The 13,446-nt window shown below is 39.1% G+C and overlaps 1 protein-coding gene across 3 annotated transcripts in view; it reads right to left on the reverse strand.

The window, feature by feature from the left end:
• MTHFSD (methenyltetrahydrofolate synthetase domain containing) overlaps positions 1-13,446 on the reverse strand; it is a 601,324-nt gene that overhangs the window by 424,041 nt on the left and 163,837 nt on the right. The window lies entirely within an intron of this gene.

Here is a 13,446-nt window from a genome sequence, read left to right on the forward strand (position 1 = left end):
AAGAATCATACTTTCATATCACTTAATAAGGAAATGTCAACAACGCTGCACACCTTTTGGAAGGTTCACCAAAGCAACGGGCGAGGGCAAAATGGTTCACACTGCCTAGCTTGACCTGACCAAGGAATTTGACACAATACCACACTAAGGCATTTTTGACAAACTCAAGAGGTTGGGTATAAACCCTTATGTCACCCAGTCGATAGCCAACTGGCTCACAGACAGGACCCAGGAAGTTAGAATTGGGGAATCCACCTCTAGAAAGTGGGCAGTTACCAGCAAAGTCCCTCAAGATTCAGTCCAGGAACCACTCCTTTTTGGCATCTAGTCAATGACAAAAATCTTCTCCAGGAAGGGCTGACATAGAGAAGTAACTTGTGTCAGAGCCATGAACTAAAACTAAATGCCAGGAAATGTGTAATAGTACCCTTCTGGAAGTCATCCACCCCTGGTTAACTAGTACACTGGCAACACAACCATAAGAGTTTTACCAGCAGTCAAGGACTTGGGGACACACACAGAACGCAATTTAGCCTTTGACTACAATGTGTCTAACATAGTGAGGACATTGCTCTACTTTGTGCAACTTACACAAAAAGGTATGGCATTTTTGTACAAAAAGGTCATTGTTCCACTGCATTCGGCATTCATCAGACCTGTCAGTAAGTGCAATGCCATAGTTGGTGTTCACCTAGCCAGAAACATCCAACATTTAGAATGCCCACAGAGGTTCCTCACTAAAGGAATACAGGGCATAAACAATGTTTCATCTCCTAAGCATTTGATTACACTACCAAAGGTAATAGAACTTGCCAAAGATTTGGGCTGCATGGCCAGGCCTAAAAAGGCCCCAGTGGTCATTAGCCTAGTACAACTCCTTTGAAATCACAAATCTATGCTTCTTCATGAAAACAGAAGTATTCTTGGGATGGTAACATATCCAAAAATAATTAATTTAAAAAAATCATAAAAAAGGAAATCTGAGCCAAAATCTCTCACCTCCTTTTGATTAAATACCTCTAATGGTAATTTTATGCAACCTTAGGGAAAATGTCATGAAACAGTAATAAACAACTGAAAGCACTTGAAAGTACCCACAAAACACCGAACAAGTGCTGTAAGCCAAAGGAAACTGCAAACCACGAGTCCACTTCAAAACTTTTAATAACCAACTCCACGGACCAAACACATAAACGCAGTTGCACAAAATAATATACCAGCGTTTTCATCCAATCCACTTGGACTTCATCAGACAATATACTCCCATTTAATTAATCTATATATATTAAATTACCAACCCTCCAACCAATGTAAATCCCCCAAAGACATTCAAAATGAACCTATGAACCAGCAAGCCTCATTAATATTAAAATAAGTTAAAAACTTGACTGTAAAAGTGCATGTGCATAAACATTTAAAATGTCTAAACGAGTTTAAAACCTATATACGTGTAAATACAATACATAACTAAATTAATTTAATTACATAAATTCATACGAACATTATTAAACAAAGTGCTTGTGCTTACTAATATGTTTAAACATAATGAAACATCTCCCTCTACTGTCATGATTCAGTATTGCACATAACATTCCATGAACACAATAAAACCACTTCCTTTGTACAAAAATGAAGTTAAAAACTCACTATTATATTGTTCAAATATACATACTTTACTTAAATATGATTACATAAATAAATAAATAACATGTATCACACATCAATTCCTATCACTTTCTATTCTATTAAAAACTGCTAAATTTTATTAGCCCTTATTTTTAATAAGGATGATATACTCAAATAATCATTTATCCCTGGTTTTTTACTAGTCTCCAGGTACACCTGCCACCACAATTCCTTACTCTCCAAGATCTCTTCCCAGATACCACCCCTTCTATCCTTTTCCACCTGTTGTAACACAAAGAAATAAAATTTGCATCCTCTACATTCTTTACTATGCTTGAATAAGGCACTAGTCTCTTTCCCTTTTTGCATATCATATACGTGTTCATAAATTCTTTTCTTTAGTTCTCTTTCTGTTTTTCCCACGTAATATGAAGGACACTTATCACACGTTGCCAGATAAACCACCCCTTTTGTATCACAACTATATTTGCCTTTACTCTTAATTAACATATTTCTACTATCTATAAATATCTCACTCTTATTACTAATGTATGAACATTGATTGCACCGGCCACATTTATACGTTCCTACTTTTTTTCCCCCCACATCATTCTTCCTATAATCCATATCCTTTTTATTTTCTAACATGTTTTTTATACTTCTTGAATTTCTAAAAATAATCTTCGGTTTAAAGCTATTAATTCCTTCTATATCTGTTAAAGCAGCAAATTTGTCCCATTCTTTACTTAAAATGTTTCTTATTCCCATATTGTAACTATTATACTCAATTATGAGATTTTTATGGTACTGATTTTCCTCAGTCACCCTATCCTTATTTTCTTCTCTTATTGTTTTAAACTCCATCCTACCCATAATTGGTTTAAATCTGTCTGCCCTACCTATTTCCACTTCCCTTCTAATTTCATTTACAAATTTCTCTGGGTATCCCCTTTCAATGAACATTTTCTGCAATGTGTTACATTCGACCAAAAAGTCTTCATCCAGGGTAGTCATCCTTGATCCCCTCACAAACTGCCCTTTAACTATATTACGCTTGCAGTGTAGGGGATGCGCACTTTCATAATGCAAATAAGAATTAACATAAGTTTTTTTCCTATATACCCTGGATGAAAAAGACTTCAACGTGTTATTTTTGACCAATTCAATGTCCAAATATTGTAGAACCTCATGATTCATATTGTATGTAAATTTAAGGAAGTTAGTAGTTTTTCCAATATATTCAAGAAATTCATTAAATCTTTCTTGCCCCCCTATCCAAAAAATAACTATATCCTCTAGGAATCTTTTATACAAGATCCATTCCTTCTTAAACTCTGATTTTAATATATATTTTTCTTCCCATTTGGACAAAACTATGTTGGCAAATGTTGGTGCACATGCTGCACCCATGGACACCCCTGTCCTCTGCTGAAAATATTCTCCATCAAATAACAAAAAATTGTATTTTAGGACGGTGTCCATGAGTGCCACTGATAATATCTTGTCCTCTTGTGTCATAGTTTTGTCCAAAAATACACATTCCTCAAACCACTTCATTCCACTAATATGTGGTATGCAAGAAAAAAGATCCACTATGTCTATAGTTATGAATATTAGGTCGGTGCTGTAACATTCAGGTGTTAATTGTTTTAAAAAATCCCATGAGTCTTTCAATATCACTCTATTACTTGTCCAAATATGCTTAGTTGTGATATCTATATATTTTGCTAGGGGTTCCGTTTTTGACCCTCCTGCAGTAACTATGGGTCTTAGGGGTGGGTCCATCACATTTTTATGGACTTTCGGGATTCCGAACATAGTGGCCATCCTAGGTTTTGTTACTGTTAGAAACTTGTGTAGTTCAGGTTTCAACACTTTTTCTAACACAAAATCATTCAACATGTTATCTATTCGAAAATATGCCACATTTACCTCATTTCTTGAGACCACTGAATATTTTGTTTCGTCTCTTAATATCATGTTCATCTTTCCCTCATAGATTATGTTGTCCATAATGACGACACCCCCCCCCCTTATCAGGTTTCATCACTCTGATAGTGTCCTCATTAATTAATTCCATTAATGCTTCTTTTTCATCTTTATTCAAGTTATTGTCATATATCTTCCCTTTATTATTATTATGTTCAGTTCTAATCCCTTCTTCCAAAATTCTTTCAAAATTTCTTAACTGGGGTAACAAGGGTGGATTAAAAGTAGATTTCTTTTTCAATTTAGTAACTCTATTATCACTACTATAACCATTGTTGCTTGCCAGAACACTCAAATTTATTCTTCGCATAAACAACTTGGTATCCAGAATTGTGGTGGCGGTGTCACCCTTTGAACTAGGAATGAATTTAAAACCTTTACTAAGTAATTTGAAATGGTTAACCTTAACCTCAAAATTACCATAATTGTAAATTGAAAAATCCTTATATGTGTGAATAACCTTATTTACTACATTAATATCATATACTTCATTTCTATCAAAATTCAAGCTATTTGAAGAGAGGGTGTTGATCAATACCTCCCCCCCCTCCTGTAAAAATTTTCCCTATAATTGTGAGGCTTGTATACTTCTTCTGTTTCCCTTACTAAAGGAGGGAACTCTTGGTCATATGTAAAATTGTTCTGAAAATCTGAATGACTGTAAATGGGTTTATTCCATTTCCTATTGTTAACAAAATTATTAACATTCTTTTTAGACAAGTTAGGTTCTGGATAGTTAGTCCCATTTTCATATTCCATGATGTCCCTGTGTAGTTTACCTATTTTACGTTGCATAACCACATTACATTTTTCATCAATTTCATGCCTAATATTATAATATTGTTGCTTCTCTTCCTTAATACTAAATATTAGGTCATTTTTGATAGCTCCGTCCATTTCATCAATGTCTTTAGTCAAACACTTAATATTTCTTTCATTTTCTTCTATTATTAATTTAACAACATCTAAACCACATTGATTAAAAACCTTAAGCAAATTTTTGTGAAAAATAGAACCACTGGTAACATTGTTTGGATATTTACAGATACGCAGACCTTTTGGAACAATTTCCTTTTTTAAGCATTCTAATAAGTATGCATTTTCTATATGTAAAGTTTTGAACCTAGTCATAAGGCCTTTAAGTTTGTCAATTTTAACCACATAAGTCTCTCCTTCTTGTCTGTCCAAACCAACATGTGTATCGATACCAAAGTCAATATTCTTATTCAACCAGTCTCTAATGCTGACATGGTTAGAACAATCAGTACCTTTGCTTAAATCCGTACGAGTCGGTTTCTTCCGTTGAGCTCCTACAGCTGTTCCACGACGCTCATTAATCACTTCAGTCCCTTCAGATTCGACACCCAGGATGTTGGGAGTGAGTAAAGGATTAAAATTAGTTGCTGAACCCTCGGAAAAGTCGCCGGCGTCGTCATCTTCGCCCATAAGCTGCCTCTTCCGTTTGCTTCTACTGTTGTACTGCAATACCTCCTCGAGCACAGGTTCTTCGCAACCACACTTAGCTTGACTCCCTAACATCTTGTGGCAAAGGGGAGTGAGTAAATCTATGAGCTCGGTCAACTGTCCAATCAGCTTCCTTGATTGGCCGAGCTCCTCCGATGCTTCCGAACTCATTGCTGTCCTTTTCTCTTTTGGAAAAGTTTCCCTTAGCCCAGAAAAACTCACGAACCAGTAATAAACAACTGAAAGCACTTGAAAGTACCCACAAAACACCGAACAAGTGCTGTAAGCCAAAGGAAACTGCAAACCACGAGTCCACTTCAAATCTTTTAATAACCAACTCCACGGACCATACACATTAACGCAGTTGCACAAAACAATATACCAGCGTTTTCATCCAATCCACTTGGACTTCATCAGACAAAGTACTACCATTTAATTAATCTATATATATTAAATTACCAACCCTCCAACCAATGTAGATCCCCCAAAGACATTCAAAATGAACCTATGAACCAGCAAGCCTCATTAATATTAAAATTAAGTTAAAAACTTAACTGTAAAAGTGCGTGCGCATAAACATTTAAAATGTCTAAATGAGTTTAAAACCTATAAACATATAAATACAATACATAAATATATAAATTAATGGGCCAAAATCTCTCACCTCCTTTTGATTAAATACCTCTAATGGTAATTTTATGCAACCTTAGGGAAAATGTCATGAAAGTCATTTGTTAAAGAAAGTTCTGAAACTAAATTTATTCTGATCTTCTCATATCCTATAAAACCATTCAAAAGAAGACACTTAGAACCAAAGGAATACTTCCAGTCCAAAAGCATTATAAGCAGATGTGACAATGTAATCCTACATGTGCTGACCAGCATAAGAGAAAGGTCCTTTGCTATGCAAGCAATAATGAATGACACGGCTATGTTACTGGGGAATTAATGCCCACCAAAGGGGTATAGTGAGACCTGACACTGTTGGCCATAGGAAGCCAATATGGGAGTCTTCTCAACGTTCAGGATGCCCATCAACAGTAGTTTTAACCTCTCCATTTAATGTGTCAGAAAAACAGTTTAAACTGTATTATCAAATGATGTCTACCAAGTGTAAAACCACATCAGGATGAATCAAATCAGACAGCAAAGGTGCAAGCCAGGATGCCGGGACAACTTCATTATATTTGTAATCTTGGCTGAAAACTGACATAGGCCTGTATAGGAACTTGGATACGGAGGGCACTCTCCCTCCCTAATGATGGAGTTTACTGCCTCCCTCTTAGTAACAGGCATGTCCAACATTTATAGAACATAAATGATAGTTTTAAATACCTGTACTAACAGCAGCTCCCTTCCCTTCTAGTACAGGCCCAGCATCATCCCATTGGAGCTGAGAGGTTTGCCCATTGAGGGGTGCACCAGAAACTTATAACCCCTCCATCCCAAAAAGCACTAACAGAGCCTCATCTTGGTCTGGCATCCTTCCAGGCAGAGCAAAATGTTTGCAGAAAACTTTCCATGTTACTTTTCTGGTACTACTAATTCATCTTCAAAACAAAAACAAACTAATAGGTCTGCAATGAATACAGCCTTCCCTTCAAATTCATCTCTTAATGAAATAGCCAGGGAAATGTTATGGCTAGGCTTGTATAGGCCCAAGGGCCGATAGCCTAGTACCAACCTATGACTGGATCAGGCAGTGCAATCTCTACTTTCTTAGGAGGACTGTTAAGATCTTCTTCTGGGCTTTTGGTGAATTCTCAAAATGTACCTTCTGTAACACTATATCCTGAAATCCCTGGTCAGATCTAACATCTTAGCTATTTCCAACAGCCCCTTCTCATTTTCCTGCTTTAATCACATGACCCCCACCCCAGCTGTCGTCTTCTACACTAATTCCACCCACTTCTGCAACTCAAGTTTTGCTACATGCTGAAATCCCTGTAGACTGCTTGCACATCTGTTTACATGGTTCTTTAAGTACCCAGCAGGTTAACCTTCCCTTATCTACCTTACAATTCCAATCAAACCACCGCTGAATATTAGCATCTAACCAATTCTAGAAATAAGGGGCCCACAAAAAGCATTACTAAAATGCCAATGTCTCCCCTTCAGCCTCATGTCCAAGGCCAGTGCCATTAATAAAGGATTATGATCAGAAAAGTATTACCGGTATGTATTAAACAAATGTCTTACAGACGTATTATGAACCTACCAAATATGGAAAACCTGGAATATACCTTGGAGTAGAACATTTATCTTTACTGTATTTATACAGTATATAGCTATTCCAGAACATCTCTCATTTCCCAAATTCTAGATTATCTTTCCTCCCCATAGTTTCTCTATTTATAATCTTTCATTTGTTAAAAATCTTGTGCACTCTAATACAATTACATCTACATCACATGTATTACACCACTCCAAAATTCCTCTTTTTCTTATTATATTCTTACTACTCACATTTACAGAAAACACTATAACTTTTGCATTTTCCCATTTCCTTAGATTCATGGTTTCATAAGTTCATAGCTAATTACTAGGTTAGCTTTCTTGACAGGCCATTCTAAGCTTAACAAATTTTCATCACAAACGTGAGACTCAAACACTGTACCTTGTATCTGTGAGTCAAACACCTTAACCATTATACCAAGCCTGGGATGACATGCTCGACAAGCCACACTGCTTCGCTAGAGACAGCTTGCACCTGTCACCCTTAGGCTTTCGAATACTTGCCAAGGCTCTTGCCACCCCCATAGTGCTTTTTTTAGGCAAGGCTCAAAAGACAAACTCACCACCGTAAATAGCACAAGTAACAAACAACTGAGGGTAATGCTACTCAATGCCAGAAGTCTAAACCTCAAAATGCACGCACTCGAGGCACTCCTCAGTATGGAGACAACTGATATATATGCAGTAACAGAAACCTAGTTTAAGGCTCCAGAGAGCACCCCAGCACTACCAGCCTACAACTCATACCATACATTTTGGCCACAGAACCCAAACCGAAATACAAAAGGCGGGGGCGTATCCATATTCATCAAGGATACCGACACCTCCAGGTTAGTGGCACAGCATGATGCTTCAGAGATCATCCACGTGCAACTAACAATGGGTAAAGCTGCAATTCAAATTGTAGCTTGCTACAGATCACCCACCATATCCCAGGACCACCATTCTGCGTTTCTGGAAACACTGGGAAACATAAAGGTCCTACCAAACACCCTAATATTGGGTGATTTCAATTACCCAAACATTAACTGGGAGAAATACCTAACTCCCTTGCCCAACTTTTCCTAGAATTTATAAACTCAAACGCCCTCGTTCAACTGGTCAACACTCCCACCAGAGATGACAACATACTGGACCTGGTCATCACCAACATGGGCGACCGGTGTTCCACACCAGAGGGCAACCCCTCGCTGGTTAGATCTGACCATAAACAAATCACTTTGAATATCCATATTCCGCCCCCAGCCCTGGACAAGAAAGCCACCATGAAAAACTTTTCAAAAGCAAACTTGACGTTACTTAAGACCGAGGTGGAAAGTTTCAAAGCCCTCATGCTGAAGGATAACACTGTCCAAGCTGCAAAATCCTTTACTAATGCATTCTACGGGCAGCTACAAGAATGCATGGATCATGCCATCCCAAGCAAAACCAAGACTCACTCCTCCAAGAAAAGGAAACCAGTCTGGTGGACTTCTGCCATAAACAAGCTATACAATAGAAGGAGAAAACTAGTACAGAAAAGAGTAAAATACCTAGAAGGGAAGACATCCCTGATCAGTATCAGCAAGAAACTACGATCCCTCATAAAATCATCCAAGGCGAGCTTTAAAGAAAAATTGCCAAGGACTCCAAAGATAACCACAAGGCATTCTTTAGCTATGTCAAGAATCCAAGTGGCAATGCTCAGATCTGCTCAGAGTTAGTGCAGAATGGCACAAAATACACTGAACCGACCAATATCGCCAACATCCTGGCAGACAGGTTCAGCGCAAACTTCACCCCCCCTCTCACCCCCAAAAGGACACATAACCATACCAGAAGAATGTAGAGTCCCTGAAATCACAGACACTCAGGTTAAAAAAGCCCTCGCCAAAGCCAAAAACACAGTGGGACTGGACGGTGTCCCAGGCTGCGTCCTACACGAGCTCAAAGATGAACTAACCCCTCACCTAAACACACTGTTCAAACTCAGCCTCTCCACAGGCTACATACCCATAGAGTTGCGCACAGCAACGGTTATTCTGCCAGACCCTGGGAACTATCGCCCTATAAGCCTGACTAGCTTGGTCTGCAAGGCTATGGAGCACATCATCATGGAACTCATTAACAGAGACATCGGGAACCTCCAAACACTGGACCCTACCCAGTTTGACTTTATTAAGGGCAGATCATGCCTCCTAAATCTGGTGGACTTCTTTGAGACAGTTACCAAGGCTATAGATGAGGGAAAGGTGGTACACACAGCCTACCTAGACCTCGCTAACGCCTTCAACACCATTGCCCATTCTGGTATTATAGACAAGCTCACCAGCCTGAACATAAACCCCTATGTCACAAGATGGGTTGCCAACTGGCTCATGGACAGAACCCACATGGTGAGAGTTGTGGGGGATAGGTCCGTCTCTAAACCGGTTACAAGTGGTGTTCCCCAGGGCTCAGTCCTAGGAGCCCTCCTGTTTGGCATATACTTCTCAGAGGTACAGGCAAGCACAGGAGGACTATGGCTGACCAAGTTCGCAGACAACTGCAAACTACAGGCTATAACTGACTCCCCGGCTGACACAGACATCCTCCAAAAGGGTCTCATTGAGACGGATACCTGGTGTCAAAATCATGGCCTCAAGCTAAATGCCAAAAAGTGCATAGTCATCCCCTTTGGAAAAAACAAAGCACCCACAAACTACCACATAGGTGGTAGTCCCCTAAATACGGAAGATATAATAAGGGATCTGGGGGCCCAAGTAGATAGTAATCTCACCTTTGATAATCACATTGCCAAAGTGGTTAGAAAATCCTTCTACGTGGCCCAGCTAATCACAAAAGGGTTTGCATCCAGATCAAAAGAGGTCATTAGAGTACAACGCCTCATTTGGGATGTACCTTACAAGACACCTGCAACAGCTGGAAAGACCACAGAAGTACCTCACCAAGAGGATCAATGGCCTCAAACAGATGCCCTATGCAGCTCTACTGAAGAAACTTCAGCTGTACTCTGTTGCATACCGCCTACTCAGAGGTGATCTCTGCCTGACATACAAGGCCATGTCCAACCCAGAATTGATGGACATGCTCCATCTAAAGAAAACCTTATCCCCTCGAGCCACACGCTCTAGGGATCTAAACCTCACCACAACAATAAATAGGACATGCTGGAGGGATAGATTCCTGTCCCAGAGACTTCCCATGCTTTGGAACAAGATCCCAATCTACATTAGGCAGAGCTCCTCGCTAACACTCTTCAAGAGAAACCTTGACGAGTGAATGGGAAACAGAAAGTTTACCTCGGGGATCACTTCAGTGGCTCTGCTGGACAGAGGCACAGGGAACTAATCTAAGGGGAAGGCGAAAGCCAACACATTCTGGCTAGGCTTATCAATGCCTTCGGGCAGATAGCCTGGTACCCACCCATGAACCTAAGCCCCACCCACTGGCGGTGCATATTCTTTTTCATTCATTTCCTTTCTTTTTTCTTTTGTACTTATCCCTTTAAATTTTCTTTTTCTGTTGTTTACCCATTTACCAATCCAATTCTTTTTTCTTTTACTACCTCCCAATGTATGCCTTCATCACGTATTTCAGATCCTCCTTCTATGTCGTCTTTATTATTTTTTTCTCATCTATTTTCTTCTATTTCTACTTCACAAATTCATTCTGTTGACTCGTTTTCTTCTTTCTTCTTCGTTACTCATTATTATTATTAAAATCCATCCATAAATGTCCACTTTCATTACATTTATAACATTTCAATTCACATTTTTTTTGCATCATGCGCCATTTCTGCTGAAGTACAACGTTTTCTTTTGTCACAGCTACTTAGCAAATGTCCTTTTCCACAAAAAAAACAAAAACAAAAAAAACACGTGTTGGGTTGTCCTCAGTATTTTATAAAAACTCTGCTCCCTTCCTTGTTTATCATGCTAGGTATTGTTACAATTTTTCTCTGTTTTCAACATATTACAATCCCAGCAAGCAGTCCATAAACCCCTTTTGTCATAAACCTTTGCAATGTCCAGTACTTCTTTACATACATTTTTAAATGTCCTTTCAGTCTTTCTTTCTTTATCTGTTTAAAATTGTACACAAATTTTCTTTTTTGTTTCTCTGTAAAATGTTTTTATCACATCAAGGATCCATAGGTTACAGTCTTTTTTTCATAATCTCCAAGAAAACTTTCCATTGAAAAACAGTCTCAAATATAACATCACAAAATGCCTCTTTGTTAACAAAAATAAATGCCCTTACCTCATGTGTTTTAACATTCAAAGGAGCTATTAAATTGTCCCACATTTCATATCTGTCCATTTCTTTCTCTTCTTTGAATCCTTACCACGTACATCTGTTTTACATTTACTTCTGCTACTCCCTTTTTGCCATCTTTTACTTTCTTTGCATATGTTTTCTTTTCCATCTCACCACTATTCTTCAGGATTGTCTCTGCATCCTTTTGTATTGTCTCCATGATGTCCCCAAGGAAACAACTTCATTTTCTGGCTCACTCTGCACCACCATTTCTTTAAGTAAATCATCCCACAACCCTCCCGACTGGAGGGTTGTAATTATACATCCATCATTTGCTGACTCACCTCCATTAAACAAGTTTCTCTGAAACATTTCCTGAGAATCCTCCACATATTCTTCAATCTTGATATTAGCTTTCTCCTTCGTTTCTTTCTCACTCCATTCTCTCCATCTGCTTCCCTGTTTCTCCTTGAGATGTTCATTTCTGACAAAAAAACAATGCATCACTGTCCCTTCTGGTTTACGATGGAGACTGCCCCTGGAATACAGCTGGTCTATCTCCATAATCAGTGCTGACCCTTCCTCCCTTGTCCTCTGCTGCAACCAGTCACCAGTCATTACCTTTCATAATCCTTTCTCTCTGCAGTGTACTGCTGCAGAAATAAACTCTCCCCTGACATTTCTCTTTCATCTGTCTAGCCCTGCCTGCTATCACTTCAGGAGTCTACTCTAACAGGCCACAACAAGCATCTACACTTGTCCATGGAGATCACTTTGATCATCTTCCGTGTTTTACTCAGCCAAAGCCTGAGAGGACTTTCAGTGAATTCAGGAGGGTCTTTCTTGCTTGCTAAAACTCAATCTTCTTTGCGACTTAATAACTGCAACCCTCTTCTATATCCCCATGCTGATTCTGTTCTACTTAAATTTCCTGTCCTATGCCACTGCCTACCCAAATCTGTAACTTTGCCCCATCCACGTCCACTGTCACGAGCCCTTCTCACTGACCATAGTGGCTACGTCCCTTCCTATGTTGCATCCAGTTCCTTCACTATCCCTGCTGTGCTCTTCCTACATAATCGCTACTGTTATGTCACATCTGAGCCTCCCATGTGGCTTAGTATCCCTCCATACCCATTCACTTCCTGCTGTCCTTATGGCATTGGCTCCTGTATGACCACCTCTGCCTCCATCTCCCCCTAACCATTTGTTCCTCCTCTCCTCAGCAGCTTGGCTTCCTTCTCCTTGTCCTCCCTTTTATGGCATCTCTCACTTTTTTTTTCACCTTAATTTGTTCCACCACACTGTCCCTGTACTGCTCCAATGACCTCTGCCCATGTCTTGTCCCCTGCTCTTCTCCCCATCTATTTCCCACACTTTTCTGTACATCACCTTTCTCCTTTTCTGTCTTGTGCAATCTGTTCTCCCCAGAATACACGTTCCAATACCATCGCAGTGCCAGTATTATCTATACAGTTTCTACTGTACTCCTGCAAACTCCACGTCCTTTGTCACCGCAAACTCCATGTGCCAAACAGGGGCCTTATGTCATGACAAACCTCTCTCTTTTCTTCTCATCCGGTCTGTGTTGCTTCCCTCAAGCCTACTTGTGGATCATTTTTTTCCTACTTTTTATTTATATATTTTTTGCATATTGATGCATCTTTTTTTTTAATTTAGCTAGACTTTATCCTTGGCTTGCTAAGCAAATGGTAGATAAGTGACAAGTAAGAAGAAATGACAACAATAATTACATAATTCACATTACAATTCTTTAGTCAGTGCAAAGGAACAAACTATGACAGTCTCACGGGTATTTCACAAGCAGCCAATCAATTCACACCTAGTTCTGTTAAGATATGACATAGACAAGAATAACACTTTTATACTACT

The sequence above is a fragment of the Protopterus annectens genome, chromosome 8.part1 (assembly GCF_019279795.1).
Source record: "Protopterus annectens isolate FY-2018-M chromosome 8.part1, PAN1.0, whole genome shotgun sequence".
NCBI classification, from domain to species: domain Eukaryota; kingdom Metazoa; phylum Chordata; order Ceratodontiformes; family Protopteridae; genus Protopterus; species Protopterus annectens.